Raw genomic sequence first — 20000 nt, 5'->3', positions numbered from 1 at the left:
AAAAAGAAACGAAAAGATACACAGGAAGTGAACTTTTTGACTTGCAAAGAGAATTCGAAAAACGAAAAGGGACTCGTAGAATCGTCAAGAATAACTCTGCATATATCGTAAGACAGAAGCGTACCAGTCGGAGTAATAGAGTCTGGCTGGTCTCCTGGACTACACACCGGAGCCACGTATCGATCCTGATGCTGGTGGAGCTAGAGAGGGAAAATGGGAACGCAAGCTCCAGCGGCAGCACTACCACTACCACCACCATCATAGATAAAATACGTCGAGACGAATACCTACCAATACCAGTACAAACAAAGCCCGTCGGTAGTAAAGTAACCTAAACTTGCGCCGCACACACATATATAGTTACATACATACATATATACATACGTACACATATACGTATGCAAGCACGTAGGCACGCGTATAGACACACACACACACACACACACACACACACACATTTAAATTCGCACACATCCAGCTATGCTACAGCCCTGGCAGAGCTTTTGGCGAGGGTTTTCGAGGGAGCTCTGAATCGACCCTGGCTGATGCACGAGAGAACCACCACCCTATGCGAATCGACGTCGTCTACCAGCCAAGAGCTTGCTGGGAAAGCAGGGAAGGGGTGGGTTACGTTTCCACCCTGACAGAACTTAGGCTGCTGGTTCAAGACGATGCCGAAGAAGGAAGAAGAAGCGAGGCAAGAGGGGCGTGTCGTGCAGTTTTCACACAGCTGCGTCTACCTACTGCTTTTGAGAAAGACTTGGAAAGCTCTCTCCATCTTACACTTCTCTCTTTCTTTCTTACTCTTTCTCTCTCTCTCTCTCTCTCTCTCTCTCTCTCTCTCTCTCTCTCCTCGCTCCGTTACTTTCTCTCCATCCTAGTTCAACCCTCCCCCTCTTCTCTGACATGCACAGCAGGCCAACAAGTTTTACCATTTCGCCGTCTGCCGAGATAATCTACCTTCCTCCCACGCTCTTCACGTTTCTCTCTCAAGTTAGGAGTTTTGGAATCAGGACTCCTTCGAGAAAAGGGATACCTCATACCATTCTTTTTATCCCGTACTTGCTCTCGCTTATTCCAGGGCTAATGGCGTGGGCGTAGGTACAGGTGTACGAGGAAGGAATTCTTCTTGAAAATGGCCAAGAATAGAGGAACCTCTCTCTTTCTCTCTCTCTCTCTCTCTTTCTCTCTCTTCTTCTTCTTTTTCTCTCTTTCACATTCAACTTCGATCCCATTGTATACTTAGAAAATGAATTTTTATGAAATACACGTTGCGGTTTACTTTGTATCGATCAAACGTTTACATAAAGGATAAAACGAAAACAAAAATGTAAAAAGAAAAGAAACCCAAAGAATTATTTTATGATAACGAATATCAACGATCTATTTTCTACGTTTGATATAACGAAAAATTTAATTGGACGACATAATTCATTGGAATTTCATTTCTAAATGATATTATGAGTTTCGTTTGAAATTTTGAAAGGTATATCACAGGGAGCCACCACCATTAGTATCGCGGCTTTCAACATAACTTTATCTTGGTTTCTCGTTTGGAATAATTTTAGCGAGTACACACGAAAATAACAGAGTTTCGAGTTTTCCATAGTTGATCGTTTACTGTCTAATTATCTAAGATAAGGATAAAATCGAGGTCATATATATATATATATATATATATATATATATATATATATATATATGTATATATTTGTGTCCTCGACGACAAATAATTATTATTCATTGACGTGATCCACGAAGATAATTTAATAAATGTGAAAATTCTTATAAGTAATAGAATGCTTTTAATTATAATAATAATAATTATTATTTATTTATTATTATTATTATTATTATGATTATTATTATTATTATTATTATAAATTGAATACCAAAAAAAAAAAAATTGAAGGCACGTTCTTTTTTTTTCCTCTTTTTGTTTTTTTTTTCTTTTTTTTTTTTTTTTTCTTTTTTCATTCTGATACCGGTATTACGACAAATGAATGCCACGACTTATTTGCGATAATTTTTATTACGACATCAAAAGTGTCTCCGCGAACGATCGAAAGTCCAATTTTGTTTTTCATTTTTTTCTTGTTTTTATTTTGCGCGTAATAATCTTAATGACCTTTCGTCATTAACGCTTTTTACGATCGGATTCACGAGTTGCTTGCTACGAAGTAGAGAATACTTAAGGGAAAAAGAAAACGATAAAGAAAAAGAGAAAGAAAAAGAAAAAGATAAAAGATAAAGAAAAGAAAAAGATAAAAGATAAAGGAAAGAAAAAGAGAAAAGGAATTACGAGAGGTAAACAGGGAGAACGATCGTGAAATTCACGCGTGGAAAAACGTGTAGGCGTGTAGACGTCTCATGCGCGAGATACGAAGCACGTCGTTCGAAAATAGTTTTATCTATAAATAGCAACGAAGAAGAAGAAGAAGAAGAAGAAGAAGAAGAAGAAGAAGAAGAAGAAGAAGAAGCTTCGTGAAACATTGAATACGGAAGCGCTACGATTTGATCTCCGTGCGAATGCGAGTAAGTAGACATTATAAAAAGTTTAAAGGGTCTTAATCGTAAGAAATTAATTTATATTCTCGAGACATGTGATTAAACATTAATATAATCAAATCTTCTTTTTCTTTATCTTTCTTTTCTTTCTCTTTTTTTTTCTTTTTTTTTCTTTTTCTTTTTCTCTTTTGATTCTTCATTATACGCATTAATTGCGTCAAATTTGATATATTAAATTTTATTATTCGAATGAAATTTTTCAAATGAAAATTGACCGAATGATGTGTTAAAATGAGAAATATACAATCTATTGTTATTTTTAAAATACTTTATCCCTTACGTATACGTTTAAGCGAATAACAACGATCTCGTATTTTAAAAAGAAACGATAATTATTTAAGTAATTAATTAAACTCGTTTAAAATGTATACTCGAGTATGAATTATCGATATTAGAATTTAAAATGTCGGCCGGGTCTGACATAGGCCAATGTATAAACACTATAACGAGATACAATTAGTACGGTCAGAAGGGATTATTTATCACATAGGGCGGATCACAAAGGTACCGAGAAAGCAATCCCTTATAAATTTCTGATGTTAATTTCAGAGCGTTCGGATTTTTATATTCGAAGTCTCTTGATTTTATCGAAGAAAAAAATTTTCTCGTTGAATAGCCCGATAATGGGATTTGATTGAAAGGAAAAGAAATGAGAGAAAGAAAAAAAAAGAAAAACAAAAAAATTAAAAAAGAAAAACAGGTAACAACAAAAAAGCGAGGAAGGAAGAAACGATTTAAAGAATTTTCACGGAATCGGATATACCAGTTTTGTCCGTTCAACTTGTCTCCGATTCTCTAATGGCGTGGGCGTGGATGCAGGTGTAAAAAAAAAAAAAAAAGAAGAAAAAAGAGAGAGAGAAAAAGAGAAAAAGATAGAAAGGTCCCTCACACTAAACGAGTTTGCGGAATGGTGGAATCCAATTGCTCGTCGTAGACTCCAATCAGGGACGTTCGTTGAGAATCACAATGAACGAGATCGTTCGCGGTGGAAAAACGATCATGTGTATTTTGCTACTTTCTCAAATAAAAGAAGAAATAAAAAGGATGAAGGAGGATACTTTGAGAGACTACGAATAGCAAGTTTAAGGATACCACGTTCCTCCTGTCGTTCCCATTTTTAACCATTTTCTAAGGAAGGCACGCTCGCTAGAACTATCCTATGCGCCTACTCGATGATATCGGAATACAGAATCCAGTTGGATAAACTTCAAAAAAAAAAAAAAAAAAAAAAAAAAAAAGAAAAAAAAAAGAAAACAAAAGGTCATTGATTCTACGCATATTATCATTTTTTGTTTTGTTTTGTTTAAATCAAACACAGCTAATCAATAACAGATGACACAGAGAATACGTGTGCGTTATGTAAATCAATATTTAACTCGTTAAAATAATTCCACGAGTACAAAAAGTTTTACGATCGTTGTAAAATACATAGTTTTTTTTTTTTTTTTTTTATTATTAGTGAAATTTTTAAACTATACTTCAGCCCATTTCTTTTCTTTTCTTTTCTTTTTTTTTATTAGTTTTTTTACTAACTATCCAGCCTTTTATCATGGAAAAAAAAAAAAAGAAAAACAATCGTTGAGGATTTTAAAGCGAAGAAAAATTCGACTTGTCCATTGAAAGCTATTACGTATTCGACGTAGCCATCTATATACCCCTAAAGGAATACTTATTACCTTTCCTTTCCTTCCATCGTAAGAGGTAATCGATGGGCGAGCGCTCCTGCGAATATTCAGAGAATGTTCATTAATAGGTTCGTTATGGGCCACGTGAAGTGTTCTAAACGTACGCGCAATGTTTCTCTGCATAATATTATTTATAATACGTATGATAATACAGCTCGTACGTCTTATCGATTCTCACCTCGTTTGAAACTTTACGATTTTAACAATACCGACGACAACATGTTGTTCTCGACTTGAATCGACTTCCGATTGAAGATCGCCTGCATTTTCTTTTCTTTCTTTCTTTTTAATTTTCATTTTTTTATTCTTTTATTTTTTTATTTATTTATTTATTTATTTTTTTTATTTTAACAAACGTGTCAAAAGAAAACCAAAAAATTTCACTCATTTAGAAATTAAAAATAAAGGGAATTCAATTCATTAAGTAAGAAATTATAAGTTCATTAATGTTAATCGTTGAATTTATATTTACGTAGAATATTATGACTATTTTATATTGCAAAGTTGCATCTACGATGGAATCGTAAAAAAACAATGTTTCAACAATTTTATTGATATTCGATCGTTGAATATTTAAAAGGTATTACTATCGCATAAAAAAAAACAAAAAAAAAACAAAATTAAAATTCATCGACAAATAAATAAATATTATATATATATATATATATATATATATATATATATATCGTTACGTAAAATTTTATAAATATTTCATACGTCAAAGTTACGTCTAATAAAATCTTAATAAATATACTTTCGTACAATTTTATCGATTATTCGATATCCATCGTTAAGATAGAAAGTAGATAAATATACAAAAGTATATTATTATATTTCTAAATCGTCGAGAACATTTTTATTTCGCCATATGAAATTTATAAAAACACGTTTGTCGTTGTAACAACATCGAGGGTAAATACATATATATATATATATATATATATATATATATATATATATCCCGTGGGAACTGGAAATTACAAGCGATATTTCGTAAAGAAGAGTAGGTATAAGAGTAAGGAAGGAAGGAAGGAAGGAAGGAAGGAAGGAATGAAGGAAGGAAGGAAGGAAGGAAGGAAGGAAGCAAAGGAAGGAAAGAAGGAAGGGCGGGAGGGAGGGAGGAAGGCGATAGGCCGAACATAGGATCGAAAACTTGGTGAAATCCGAAAGTGCCGAGTCGTAAAGATACGCCGAGGTGTGGGAGTTGAAGAAACTCCACGTGCGAGTCGTCGTCGTCGACGTCGTCGTCTGGGAAAACTATGAAATTGCTTATATTTTATAAAACTGGAAAGAGAAAGATAAAGAAATAGAGAGAGAGAGAGAGAGAGAGAGAGAGAGAGAGAGAGGACAAAGGGAGGTTTCTACTCGTTCTCGTCTGAGTCTCGTCTGGAACGAGGGAGAAAAAGGACTTAACTTTGGAGCTTCTTGGATACTATCGGCATGGGAATAAGAAAAAGAAAGAGAGAGAGAGAGAGAGAGAAAGAGAGAAATTCTGAGAAGGAGGGAAGCAACCGTTGAATAAACAAGGAGTATACGACGTTGACGTCGAATCGTATTGGTGCATGCGCGTTCAGTCAGGCATATATGCTATAAGGATCCTTTTCGAGGTGTGGCTGCCTCGACGAAAGATTAGAAACGAAAGGCCCTTTCTTTTCATTCCAATATGTATATATATATATTTTTATATCTATCGGTACATATTGGTAGGTGTATATATGAAGATGTACGAAAGCATTTGCTATTGTTTATTAAAACGAGAGAGAAAGAGAGAGGGAGAGAGAGAGAGAGAGAGAGAGAGAGAGAGAGAGAGAGAGAGGGAAGAAAACGATTTGGCGAACGTACATACGAACAAATTTTGGGAATCTTCCAAGGCAAACTTTGTACCCTTCGATATATTGACGTTGGCTCGTGTTCCTTTATGAGTGTCCTTGATCGAACCTCCTCCATATAGTTTTCGCAAAATGAAAGAGCGGACAGTTTGTATACGGAAGAAGTTTTTCATTGAGGTCGAATCTACTTCGTGTTAATAATAATAAAATAAGTGTTACGTTTAAACGATAAACGATGTATAATATTAAAAAGGTAATATATAATAATAACTTATCGTTGTTTTTAATAATGATTAACTATCTAAAACGAGATGATATATTAAAATTATGTTAAAGGAATTTTATATTAAGTAAACCAATGTTATCCGTTATTGTTTCTATTTTTACGTAATTTATCGACAAGTAAGCATAATATTTTTTTGCAACCTTTCATAATTCAAATGTAATTAAAGGATTAAAAAGAATACGGAACTATCGTTAGAATCTATTATATTACCACTCGTGAAATTGTTTCGTGATGAAGAAAAGAAAAAAAAAAAAAGAAACAAGAAAAGAAAAGAGAAAGAAAGAGCGCGGGGGAGAAAAAAAGGGTGCTACTCGTATTTACGAACGCCATTATCTACGTAATAATCTAATCTAATCCTCATCTGAAATGGCCGAACTAGATTGACCTTACTTTTTCCAACAAATCTCTTCGTTAGATTTACGAGACCCGCTTAAATCGGACTTTCTCTTTTTTTTTCTTTTTTTTCTTTTTTTTTTTTTTTTTTTCAGAGGCATGTTTTACTTCAAATAATTTCGATAATAATAAAAATAAAATAAAAAAAGAAGAAGAAAGAGAAAAAAAGAAAACAAAGAGAAAAGAAAAGAAAAATTACGGACGGTAAAAATCAATTGAACGAAAGTAGACGAAATAATTAAATTGTTGCAAAGAGTCAGAATTTTATTTCGCAATTATCGGACACAAGGATAATCCATAAATCGACCTAACGAATCCATTAAAGTGAGTTGGAGGTTACGATAAGAAGTAATTCAAAGGTTTTCTGTAGTACTTGACATTTGTTCGCGAGGGTGTGGTCTTATTTCTTATAGAAGGTCACTTGAAAACAAAGGAAATCGTTCGTAATATTACATAGAAAAAGAGAAAAAAAAGAGAGAGAGAGAGAGAGAGAGTAAGAGAATAAGAGAGTGAGAGAGAGAGAGAGAGAGTAAGAGAATAAGAGAGTGAGAGAGAGAGAGAGAGAAGCGAAGGAGTTCTCCCGTTTAATCCAATTCCAGGCGAATCAACAAACCAACGTTGGTTTGCAAACACGTTTTCCAGACAATACCTTGCTATGTTTGCACAGAGATAGATACACACGCGTACACACACGCGTACACAAAGAAACTCGCCTGCGTACACAAATACAACGTGCACGTAGCTATCGCTACGTTCGTTTGGCGTTAACGAGATACGTTGAAGTCACGCTTCGTATCCTTCTCGTAAAATTAGTTGGCGAGACCTTACAAATTGTTTCACATTTAACATATACCTAAGTCTGACAAGGCTTCCGTTTCCTTCAAATTCGATAAACGATCATTGTTTGTCATTCGACTTTTCTCGAAGAACAGATAAATGCTATCGTTGTTGTTTTCCACGTAGGGGAAAAAAAAGAAGAAAAGTAAAGAAATGAGAAAAAGAAGGAGAGCGAGAGGAGAGAGAGAGAGAGAGAGAGAGAGAGAAAAAAAAGACAAAAGGCAAAATAAAAAATAACGAACTAGAGCTTTCCCATTTTTTCCACCGACGATCGGAAAAATTCATCCGTCGAAGTCGAACTTTCCTTTTTTCTCCCCTCTTGAAAAAAGAAATTCATTTGAGATTTCACGTTCGAGACATGTCCCCGTGTCTTATATTTATCTATATATCCTGCATATACCATCTACAAAAGGAGGAGGAGGAGGAGGAGGAACTCGCTATCCTGTATGTAGAATCTCGTTGTGAGAAGCTCGTGTGGGAGATGAAACTCATGTTCATCGTCTATGTTTCTCTCCTCCTTCCTTTCTCTTTCTCTTTCTCTCTTTCTCATTCGGTCTCTCTTCCAGCACGTTCAGTTTCCATGTTCCTTCGACGATCCAATTTATACGGCGGATTATTCCAAGAACTGTTGAGACCAAGGGTCTGCTTCCCCTCTACACTACCCACACTCCCACTCCCACTCTCACTCTCAACCTCACACCATTCCTACCCTCCTTTCTTTTCTCTTCTTTTTCATTTTCTTTAGACAGAGAGAAGATCGTTCCTTCTTTCTTTCTTTCTTTCTTCCTTCCTTCCTTCCTTCCTTCTTTCCTTCCTGCCGCGACATCGAATCGAGTCGCACCACTATCCAAAACACGATGGTTCGTAACTCCATTATGATTTTCTTCTTTTGATCATGATCAATGTCCTCTTTCATCTACTCCGATGACAACGACAACGTTAACGATAACGTCGATGTTTTTCTTTTTCTTTCTTTTTTTCTTTTTCCTTTTCTTCTCGAATAAATTTTCTCCTTTCTTCTCGAACGATTTTCTTCTATTCTCTTGTTTCCCTCATTTTGATATTTCTTCTTTCATCTGCGAAATGCACGAAGATAAACGTATTAGTATTCGATCGTAACGTCGTCGTGAATTTGTCGATCGTGAATTTGTCTCGTCTTGTTAGATAGTTATCGTATATTTCCAAAGACGAAATTTTCATTCACGAGAAGAGAACTGAGAAGATACGAACGTTTGATTTCCCTTTGAGAAATTTCTATTCGGCTTCGATTGAGAAACGAAAGAGAGGAAATGGTGGTGGATGGGACGAGGATAATATGGGTTCGAGGACGTTCGGGATTGAATCTAATATTCTTCGTATAAATCAGCAATCGAACGTTTGTTCGAAAATCAATGGATTTTCAAATTTCTTTTCGTTACGATTCAAACGCGCGGAATTACGAAAGATAATTTACGCGATAAAAAAATTTCATTCACAGAAACAGTAATATATTTACGTTTAACGAATATCTTCGAGGAGTATTGGCGTTAAATTGTATTTCTTTTTTTTCTCTTTTCTTTCTTTTTTCTAATTTTTTTTTTTTTTTTTTATTTCATTTCATTTATTAAAAAGATAAAAAAAAAAAAAGGATGATCGTCGTTATTGTTCATAGTCGATTCTTTCGTCATAACAATGGACGGGGATGATAAAATGAAAAAAGAAAAAAAGAAAAAAAGAAAAAATATTTTTTATGCGAGTATCAAAAAAAAAACTTCGATCTTTCTGTATTCTTTTTGTTCAAAACGATTATATAAAATGATAAAAGTAAGAACAAGTATCAGAAATGAAAGGAGGTTTTTGAGAAAAGTTTTCTAACACGGTAGATACTAGCTTCTGGTATTTGGGATAGTTCATCAAAAATTCAAAGGTTGCTCGAAGATCGAACGATACCAAGAGATACGTGCGACGAAAAGGAAAAAAAAGAAAAAAAAAAGAAAAAAAGAAAAAAAACCTAAGAAGAAGAAAAAAACGAAAAGAGAGAAAGAGAAAAAGAGAAAGATAAAAGAAGAAAAGAAAAGAGAATAGGCATCGATTTCCGATTAAGGCCGTTACCGGACGGAGCGGCCCTTAGGCATTTCCTATTCCGCGTTCGTGCGAGCGCCGATTCTGAATTCACGAATCAGGATTTCCTTCGAGATTTCCACGATTTTGTCCGAAGGTTTTACGAGCTACGGATTCGCTTCCATATTCTGTCGATCGGCCAACGATCGAAAGTCTTTTACTATACATTGTTCAATCCTCTTTTCTCTTTTATCTTTCTCCATTGTCATCAGAAAAATTGTTAAATCATGCAAACGAAATTATAATTTCATTCGTATATATTTCCCATTCTAATTTAAACCCTTGGAAAAGTTTTACTTCGTGAAAATTAATATTTTTATAATGATCTTTTCGTATATTTATGATAATTAATAAAAAAACAAAAAAAAAAAAGGGAAAAAAAGAAAGTAAAGAAAAAGAGAAAAGAAAAGATCGATTTATCTCTTCGAAACATCTAACTCTTTTATTTCAATAATCATATTTATCTATCTATCTATCTATCTATCTATCTGTCTATCTATCTAGTAACTCTACGTACAAATTTTTCTTCGATGTCCAATCTGAGCCGTTGAAAAATATTCGAATATACATTTACGATCTTATATATCTATATATCAGGTTATCTAAAATTTTTTCGAATTGGTATTTAAAGGTTAAATAAATAGAAAAAAAAAGAGAAAAAAAAAGTAAAAGAAAAAAAGAAATAAAAGAAGAAAAATAGGTTGTAGTATAGCAGATAGATATAAAAGGTTAACTTAAGAGCCACGAATAGGAACACGATTGTACGACGACGTGGTAAGCGTGAACGCAGACGGTTTCTGGCACTTTAGAAGGAGGATTTACGTCCCTCGGTCGAGACGTAAACAATGCGTGAGAGTCAGCGATAAATCCGCAGGGGTTCCCCCGTGCCATAAGTTATCTAGGTCTAGGAAATAGCCGTTCACCATACTCTATCGTTGGACATTACATGGCCCGCATTACCTTAGTCGCCGTGATATTACGCTGGAGACGAATTGTTCTTAGATGATAATAAACGATACCGGTAACTCTTTTTTTTTTTCTTTTTTTTTTTTTTTTCTTAAAAATTTTAATAGCCCTTCTCTCGAAAGATATCAACGAAAAGGAAAAAAATTTTACCTCGTATACTACGTAAACTATTAATCGTTAAATTTTATCAAAAAAGGGATCGTGATATTCGCACGTTCATCCTATTATTATTTCGTATAGTTCATCGTTAATAATTGATAACGCAAAGTGAAATACGGATTACAATTTTCTTTCTTTCCTTTTCCCTTTTTTTTTTTTTTTTTTTTTTTTTTTTAATATTCCTTCTTATCATCCCTCTTTCTCTTTCTATTTTTCTACTTTTATTTCTTTCTTTCTCTCTTTTTTTTTTCTTTTTCTTTTTCTTTTTCTTTTGTTTTTCATTTCTAATATAAACGATATAAGACGTTCCATCACGATGGATATATCATAAATATTCTCAAAGAAATTATCAATCCTTTTTGACGTAGAACTTCTTTCACAAACTATTATTAGATTCGTCGTATTTTGAAAATAAAAATATTTCTTACGATACTTTGCCGAAACGTGTTAGTTTATTTTTCTAAGTATCATTGACGTTAAGCGAGACAAGGTCGAAGACACAAACGTCAATGACGATATATCATCGGCCCTTATATCCTCGAAGATCACGTTTAAAAAGTTAAATGGTCTACGACCTTTCAGCAATTGTCTCTCATTGACACGTTACTATACATAATTGAGCGCTTTGTCGGATATTACGTACTTACATACATGCCGTGCTTTTCAAATCTCTCGAGTAACAATCCCCGATTTTATTTAACTTTTCTTTTATTTTTCTATTTTCTTTCTTTCTTTTATTTTTTTTTTGTTCGATAACAAATTAATATTTATTATGTATAATAAATAAGAAAAATTTAATCTTAACTGACCTATCAGATTAATTTAAATTTATATATATATATATATATATATATATATATATATATACTTAAGTACCTTTATTGACAATTATTTTATCAATAAAATCATAATTATCTTATATCTTAATTAATATTGAATAAATAATAATAATAATAATAATAATAACGAAAAAAGAAGATAAAGATTATAAAACGATCTATAAATATTTCACTTTTAATTAGATATCATACTCCGTTCTAAAGTAAAATCATATTATTATTATTATTATTATTATTATTATACTTTATTAACTTGCAAACAGTTATGACGTAAGGTTGTTCTATGTAAAAGGAAAAACAAATGTTATATTAAAGATTATTTAAAAATATAAAATATATATATATATATATATATATGAAAATTGCAAGAAAAAAAAAAAGAAAAGAAAAAAATAAAACAAAAGAAAAAGCAAACGTTACAAGGTGAAAATATTTTTTCGCGATTACGTAGGTGACGAGAAAAAAGAACCGACGGCTGTCCGACAACGAATGACGAAAGATAGAGAAGAGCGTGCCTTTTGCGTTTTCCGCGACATATACATAATAGACCGGAGCATAAATAAATTATACTGAGTAACTATAAAACGCGTTTAATTTATTTTAACTGCGCCATATAACGTGGCCATATAAATTTCGTCTCGCTGACAAGTTGCTTCCAACTTGCAAGTGGTTTACTCTCTCTCTCTCTCTCTCTCTATCTCTCTCTCTTTCTCTTTCTCATTCTCATTTTTATCATTTTTTCATTCAATCATTTCATACAAATTTTCTTCTTACGTTTTCAACATCTTTTTTTCATATCTCTTTCTCTCTCTCTCTCTCTCTCCCTCTCTTCTGTTTTTTGCACCATTTCTTAATCGTTGGCAAAGTAACTTTATTTTCTTCCCAATTCACCTCTGTCCTTCCAAGGAAATAAATTTTTCCAAGTAAATAATATGTCTATAGTGGATATCGTTTTTTTTTTTTTTTTTTTTTTTTTTTTTTCAATAATTATCTCGAGTATAGAGAAGAAGAAGAAAAAAGAAAAAAAGAAAAAAAAAGATCTCAATGATTACCGAACGATTTACATTAACTCGTTGCGAAAAACAGAAAGTGGAAGAAGTACTTACTTTACCATAATTATAATTCGCGTATTTTTACTAAGGTTAATTAGTTTAACGATCCTAATGATATCTATTCATGATAGGGAATGTTAAAGAATGTTTGTTACGCGTTAACGTCAGCGTTGTATTGTTTTATTATTGTCTAGATAGATTTCACGATCGATAAAACGAAAGCGTTGGATTTATGAAAAATAAACAATGACGTTCTATAAGTCAAAAGTAACGATCAATTTTCTTCTCTTTCTTCTGTTTTTTCTTCTTTTCTTTTTTCTGTATTTTTTTTTTTTTTTTTTTTTTTTTATTTTTATTTTTTTGTTAAGAACAATGGCTACACGTTGAAAAGAAAATTTGTCTCGAACTTCGAGCAAAGAAAAAGTACATCGATGGAAAAAAGAAGAAAGAGTTTTAACTCTTTCTAAAGGGATACGAATCCTTTAACCTAGCGAAGCCTTTTTTTTTTTACAAGCTCTGTAAATGAGAGACTTTCACCCAACCCTTTTAGCCGAAAGTCAAGCGGACCTATCCATAAATACACTTTCACTATTTTCGAAATGCTTTTCTCATCCCCCAATCCTTTTTTCATTTCTTTTTACACAATTTCACGAAAGATTTCACTTTCTTCTTCTCTTCTTTTCTTTTTTTTTTTTTTTTTCTTTTTTCTTCTTCCATTGGTTCCCATAAAAAGTATCGTACCTTAAAGATTCTAAGGGATATAACGTAGATCATAGAATACATTTCAATCGTTTTGAGTACCATCGTCGTACTAATTTTAGAACGTATTTAATTTTAAAACGTTCAATTAATATTATCGCCATTAAAAATCGAAAATCGTACATCGGTAAATCGTAAGATTGCGTGATATTTAATTAATAATATTATGCAAGAGAACGAAAGAAAAAGACAGAGAGTGAGAGAGAGAGAGAGAGAGAGAGAGAGAGAGAGAGAGAGAGAGAGAAAGAAGATAGATCTACGGAATGAACGAAAAGTAGAATGATATTAAATAATAATTTATTGATCAATCCATGATGGATATTTGTAATGAGAAATTTAGATAGAAGCTAAACATGAATCATTATAGAAAATATTGATTAATGATACTTGGTTATCATTTTATATATATATATATATATATATATATTTTTTTTTTTTTCATTAAACAATCGTTTCTCTTTTCAGATTACTCGAGGTTAAACCAAGTCGTCGATTTTCTGATTTTCACCAGAGGTGAGTAAAATTTTCGAATAATTCAAGATATTATTTTGCGTTAATAATACTGAAAGTAGATTGTCGAGAGAAAACGTTATCCGTCGGAAGTGACTTAATACGAGTGTAACAGATTCCTCAACATTTATGATAGAATAAAATGATAATGCGTCAAAGAAATAGGTTGAATTTGCAAGAAATTGGCTATAATACGGTAATAAACCATTCCAGTAAATATTCTTTCAATGTAACTATCAGCTTTCCAATCGACAACTATGAGAAACAAACGCGAGAATATCTTACGTATATATACATATACGTATAATATTTGTATCATTTTCTAAGAAATCACCATTGCGATTTAAATTGACGATATAAGAATGACGAATGTTCAATGACCAGTGTCATTTATTTCACCTTATTATCGGGACGTGAGATTGTCATTACATTGAACGGAGTAACGAAATATACGTATAATCAAATAATAACAGAGATCAAAAGATAGCGAGACAAACGATTGAGAAATATTTTCATAATGAGAAGCAAACTTTAAGAATTTTTATTTTGATTATATTCTTGGAATTTTATTAAATACAATAATATGTCTACGATCTATACGATGTATTCATATCTTTTTTTAACAACTACTCTGATTATACTAATTGTATACAATTTCTTTCTCTCTCTCTCTCTCTCTCTCTCTCTCTCTCTCTCTCTCTTTCAAGAAAACGTGCTACATAAGTTAAGTACGAAGACATATCACGTTGGAAATAAATTCCCTCTTCATTTCATTGACAAGCTCCGTAAACGTCTATAAGGCTGATTACTCAGTTAGATGTAAAGCGTTAAAAAAAGAAAGAAAAAGAAAAAGAAAAAGAAATACCAAATGCAATATAAAATTTATTACTTCCTTAAAAGGGCAGTTCATAAAAGGATTATAAGGAGAATGGGGGAGGTAAAAAGTAACGCGGCATTATAAATTCACTCCTCCTTCGAATAATTTAACGAACGACGTTGCCGAGAATGTGATGGCGGCCGTGGTTAACATAGGAAAGGTGGCAATAGTGATGACGGTGGTGGTAGTGACGGGGAGACGGCGGCTACTTTCGAAACACAAACCAAGAACGCGGTACTTTGCACTTTGCGACACACCCTGTGCCGTTAATTCGTTACTTTACTTCACCCTTTACCGTGAGCAGCCACGATTTTCGCGGCAATTTATAGTAGCCGATATCGTCGATGACCATTTGTATTCGCGAACGAGCCCGACCTTCTCCCTCTCCCTCTTTCAATCTCCCCTGCCCCCATCCCGCCCTCCGGCCACCTCCCCCCCCTCTCTCTCTCTCTCTCTTTTTCTCTTTCTTTCCCTCTTTCTCCATCTCATTTTACTTCTTCCCTTTCTCTTTTCTTATCTCGTTTATTTCTTTTTTTTTCTTTTTTTTTTCTTTTTTTTTTGTCTTTTTCTTTTCTTCTTAATTCTTTTTTTCTTTTCTTCCTTTCTTTTCGGAGTTTTTTCTTTTCTTTACTTTCTTTCTATCTTTCTTCCATACTTTTTTTTTTTTCTTTCTCGCAGGCGATCCCGAAAGACGAAAAATGTCCAATGACCATCTCTCCTCGGCTTCGAACGAACACACTCGCACCCCGCGACAACGCGATCCGGTACACCTTTTTATGGTTCGCTCGACGCGCGCATGCACTTTACGCTTCGCCTCAAGCTCGATACCTATCTCTTGTCGCACGCGAATGTGAAATAAGAAAAAGAGAGAAAGTAGAAGAGACAGGTGAAAATTAATTAAACGGGGACTCGTACATTCGCCATTAATTTCAAGTTTTATCGCGGTAAAAACGATTACTATTACATTTTATTTCGAATTAATTAACGATCCCCAAGGACACTCGTTGTGATGTCCCCACATGAGAATTATCTATGAACTATTCGACTATTAAATGCCATTGAAATTTTTTAATCCTACACTTTGTCTTTTCGTTTCATTTCTTTTACTCTTCCTTTTTTTTTGCCTTTTTTCTTTTATTATTATTATTATTATTATTATTATTATTATTATTATTATTATTATTATTATTATTATTATTATTATAATTAATCTTAAATTCGAACGAGAAAGAAAAAGAGAGAGAAAGAGAGAGAGAGAGAGAAATAATAAGCAATAGACAGTGTCCTCAATTACGTTTTCATTAAGAGAAAAAATAAAAAAAAAAGGAGAAAGAAAGAAAGAAAGAAAGAAGGAAAGAAAGAAAAGAAAACAGAGAAAAAAGAAAACAGATACCTAATCTATGCAACGATAATTACGTGAAATCGAATTTTTATTGGAATTCCGTGTTTCTTTGCTCGTTTATATACTGACGTTTTCGCTCGAAAAGACCTCGGGGAGCGATCGTTAATTAGCTTACCACCTTCCAAGCAAGAGAATTTATTATCGTCTCACTTCATTCTTAATACCGCGAAATCCGTTAAGTTGTTATAAGTTTAAATCGTTAAGCTTAAATTATAGCCTGTATATAACAGAATCGCAATCAAGGCACACGGTTTCGTCTTCGCGGGTATGTACCGACGTGGTGTTCGGCCAGATACTTATACGTATGACAAATATTTTTATTATTATTTTATAGATATATAGGTATATATATATATATATATATATATATATGTTCAAAAAAAAAATGCTCAAGCAAGGGGCGAGTTTATACTTTTGAGAAGAACAATATATGCCGTCGAATAATAAATATCGTGCTTTCTTTCATCATTTCTATTTGCGTAGAAGAAAAAGAAAAAAAAAAAAGAAAAGAAAAAAAAGAAACCAAACGAACAAACAAACAAAAATAAAAAACAAAAACAAAGCCAAGGAAAGAAGAATGCAAAGATCCTAAGTAAGGAAAGAGCAATAAACAGAAAAAAAAAAAAAACAAAACAAAAAAAAAACAAAAAGCGTACCTTCCGTAAGAAACATTTGTTCGAAAATTAATTTTCGATTTCTATTTCTTTTCTTTTTCTTTTCTTTTGCCTTTTTTTTCTCTATTCTTTTTTTCTTTTTCTTTTCTTTTTTTTCCTTTCTTTTTTTTTTTTTTTTTTTTTTCGTTTTGTTCTTTCTCTCTCCCGTGAATAATAAAATACGTGCCGCGAATTGGTGTTCGATTGATTGAAATTTCGCAGCACTTGTGTCACTCGCGTGCGCAAAATTTTAACCGTATATATAGAAATTCGAAAGAATTAATTCGTGCATCATATTATAAAACAAACATTCGATGGTTACATATCGGTTAGACGAAGAAAGTCTTTCGAACACTAAAAGAGACGCGGATGCTGCATTTTCTTTGCCATGGTTTCTCCCATGATGGCTGACTACACGGCGCCACCCTTCTCTCCGACTCTTCTATACAGGCATCGCCCGTTTGTAACACGCCTCTCTTTCTCTCTTTTTCTTTCTCTCTTCATTTCCCTCTCTCTCTCTCTCTCTCTCTCTCTCTCTCTCTTTCTCTCTTTCTTGCTCCCTCTCGAGCAAGCTAGAACTACGGTCCAGAAGGACCTACCTAACTTGACCTAACTCTTACTTAAGCTCCGTTTCGTACGATGCGGCCATGTTGCTCCGAGGGTTGGGCCACCAAAAGAGGACGACGACTCATTGGCCGACAAGAGAGACAGAGATGAGAGACTTCTCTTGTGTTAGAACGAGAGAGAGAGAGAGAGAGAGAGAGAGTGAAACACATTTTTTTCTCTTCGTCTCTTTTTCTTTCTCCGTCGGCATTTCTTCTTTAATCCCCTTTTCTATATATATATATATATGTATATGTATATATATATATATATATTTTTTTTTTCCTTTTCTTTTATCTTCATCTTCCTTCTAACAATGTCCCTTTCTTTCTTTCGCGTTATATCCTTCTCTACCAAGAACCCATTTATATACCATAGGCTTTTAAAATAATTACATTGTTTTAAGTGCCTCGATATATACCGACACATTTTTATAGATACAACTACAAACTCCCGAAATATTCGTGTATTATCGTCAAGATGTAACACGTTTCTACGTTCAATTAGAAAATTTAAATTGACAATTAATATATAAATCAATGGGAAAATTTTTTGATAATTAAGAATTCAAAGGATAAAAATTAATTCGATATTTATATCGATTGTTTCGTTCATCGATCAATGACATTAGAAAGAATCCTCTTTATTATATATGTACGATGTAGATAGGAAATAGTACGCGTTAAGTATGTGTAAGTGGATGAAAGAAAAGATAAAAGATAAACAAGTAATCAGCTGTTATTAGATATTAGGAAAAGTCTTGAATGAGAACGATTAGGTACGTGTTAATATCTTAATAAGATATGATCGTGTCTTTTTTTTTTTTTTTTTTTTTTTTTTTTTTTTTTTTTTTTTTTTAATCGACTCACCTTGCAACATCCATTGACACTCGTATTTATTTTTCAAGGATACGGATAAACATGAGAACTCGACGATAAAACACTAGTTCGTTCGTTCACGCGTACGAGCAAACTGAAACAACATCGTAGTTTATACGTAAGAACGACAAAACATACATTCGTACTTATCCCTTCTCCGACAAATTTTTTTCTCCCCCAACTTTCTAAACTTTTACCCCTTTTTATCGATGGAGAGGGGAAGAATTTTTAACTTTCTCCAACCCTTTTGCCGAATATTACCTACTAGCGACCTTTTTACCTCATTTAAAGAAGGTAACTAAAGAACGAACTTTCTCCTTCAATCATATTTTTCTTCGTTCGTGTCGTTAAAATGAGCTTTTATTCTTTTTACTTTTCTTTTTTTTTTTTCTTTTTTTTTTTGTTTCTTTTTTTTCTCGCAAACGTCGTCAAGAAAAAAAAATGTCAAAAAATTCCTACCCCCACGGTACATCACTAATTTTCCGTTCACGTTGTCTCTGTATGCTTTCCAAAAAAAAAAAAAAAAATAAAAAAAAAATAAAAAAAATAAAAAAAAAATAAAAAAAAAATAAAAAATAAAAAAAGAAACAATTGTCAGAAACAGTGTGTAGCGTAACTTCACTAAAGTGCACACAGATCCGTTCGAATTGGTCGCGTCGGTAAAGAGAGTACGGTCGGTACGATGATTATTTGCTTGTTTGTTCGATCAAATAATCTTGCTTTTCTATCTCGATCGATTTCACAAAATTATTTTTCCTATCGTCTTATTAAAACATATAACGTCGAGATATTAAGTAATATACACGTTCTGTATCACTCTACGTTTATTCTAACGAAGAACGACTATGTCTTTTTATACGCTAATGTTCGTTAGGAGTAACTGTATGACGTAAGGGCGATTAGGATTACGTAATCGTAGGTCGACGATTAGATGATAGCTATTATGGAACCCAACCATATCTCTAATTTAACAGTCTGCTATAACTACGGCAAGAATCATTTTGATTCGTCAACGGATGGATCTCGTTCTGGATTGAGTTTGCCTTGGGAAAATGTTTCTAATGCACGAACGCATTTCTCAAATCGATTATTCAAATCTTCGCAATGGGTATGTTAAAACGAATTGAAACAGAACCTTTCAATTTAACGTAGAATTTATTCAAATATTTATCATCATTAATCACGCATGTGTTTCGCTGAAATCGTCATATTTAAGTACGTTCGTACGTATACGTCGATATTTATTACAATTGTCATTCGATAAGAATTAATTCATGTTCATGTTTTGTTTAATTGATAAAAGAAAGGTCATACGAATGCAAAAAAAATAATAATATTATCACGGACGTTATTATAACCTCCTTTATAAAAAGTATTTACATTGTAATTAAAAATCTTCGATTTTAATACGTAACTTCGAACCTGATAAAGAACAATCAGAATTGTTTCGATAAGAATGACTCATAGAGATTACATTTGTTTAGAAATGAAACAATGAATACATCGAATTATTGGATTTAATCTAATACAATGTTTAATCTATTCTTATTTAAACGATCACGATATCTACAACGTCTATTATTTAATTAAACGATCGTCTTAAT

The 20000-nt window shown here is 32.8% G+C and overlaps 2 long non-coding RNA genes across 5 annotated transcripts in view; one reads left to right on the top strand and one right to left on the bottom strand.

Annotated features, from left to right (window-relative positions):
• Positions 1-20000, top strand: part of LOC146873049 (uncharacterized) — a 287739-nt gene that overhangs the window by 67290 nt on the left and 200449 nt on the right. For all 4 annotated transcript variants that reach the window (XR_014982110.1, XR_014982108.1, XR_014982107.1 and 1 more), the window contains exon 3: positions 13939-13986. This is a non-coding gene — a long non-coding RNA (uncharacterized LOC146873049). The remainder of the gene's footprint in view (positions 1-13938; positions 13987-20000) is intronic.
• Positions 19533-20000, bottom strand: part of LOC118445823 (uncharacterized) — a 2061-nt gene continuing 1593 nt past the window's right edge. The window contains exon 2 of the long non-coding RNA XR_004839414.2: positions 19533-20000. This exon is cut by the window's right edge and continues 549 nt beyond it. This is a non-coding gene — a long non-coding RNA (uncharacterized LOC118445823).

This window comes from Vespa mandarinia, chromosome 4 (genome assembly GCF_050613455.1).
Source record: "Vespa mandarinia isolate Hongniang chromosome 4, ASM5061345v1, whole genome shotgun sequence".
In the NCBI taxonomy this organism is placed as follows: Eukaryota; Metazoa; Arthropoda; class Insecta; order Hymenoptera; family Vespidae; genus Vespa; species Vespa mandarinia.
The sequence above is the reverse complement of the archived record's forward strand: the minus strand, read 5'-3'. Positions and strand labels throughout refer to the sequence as shown.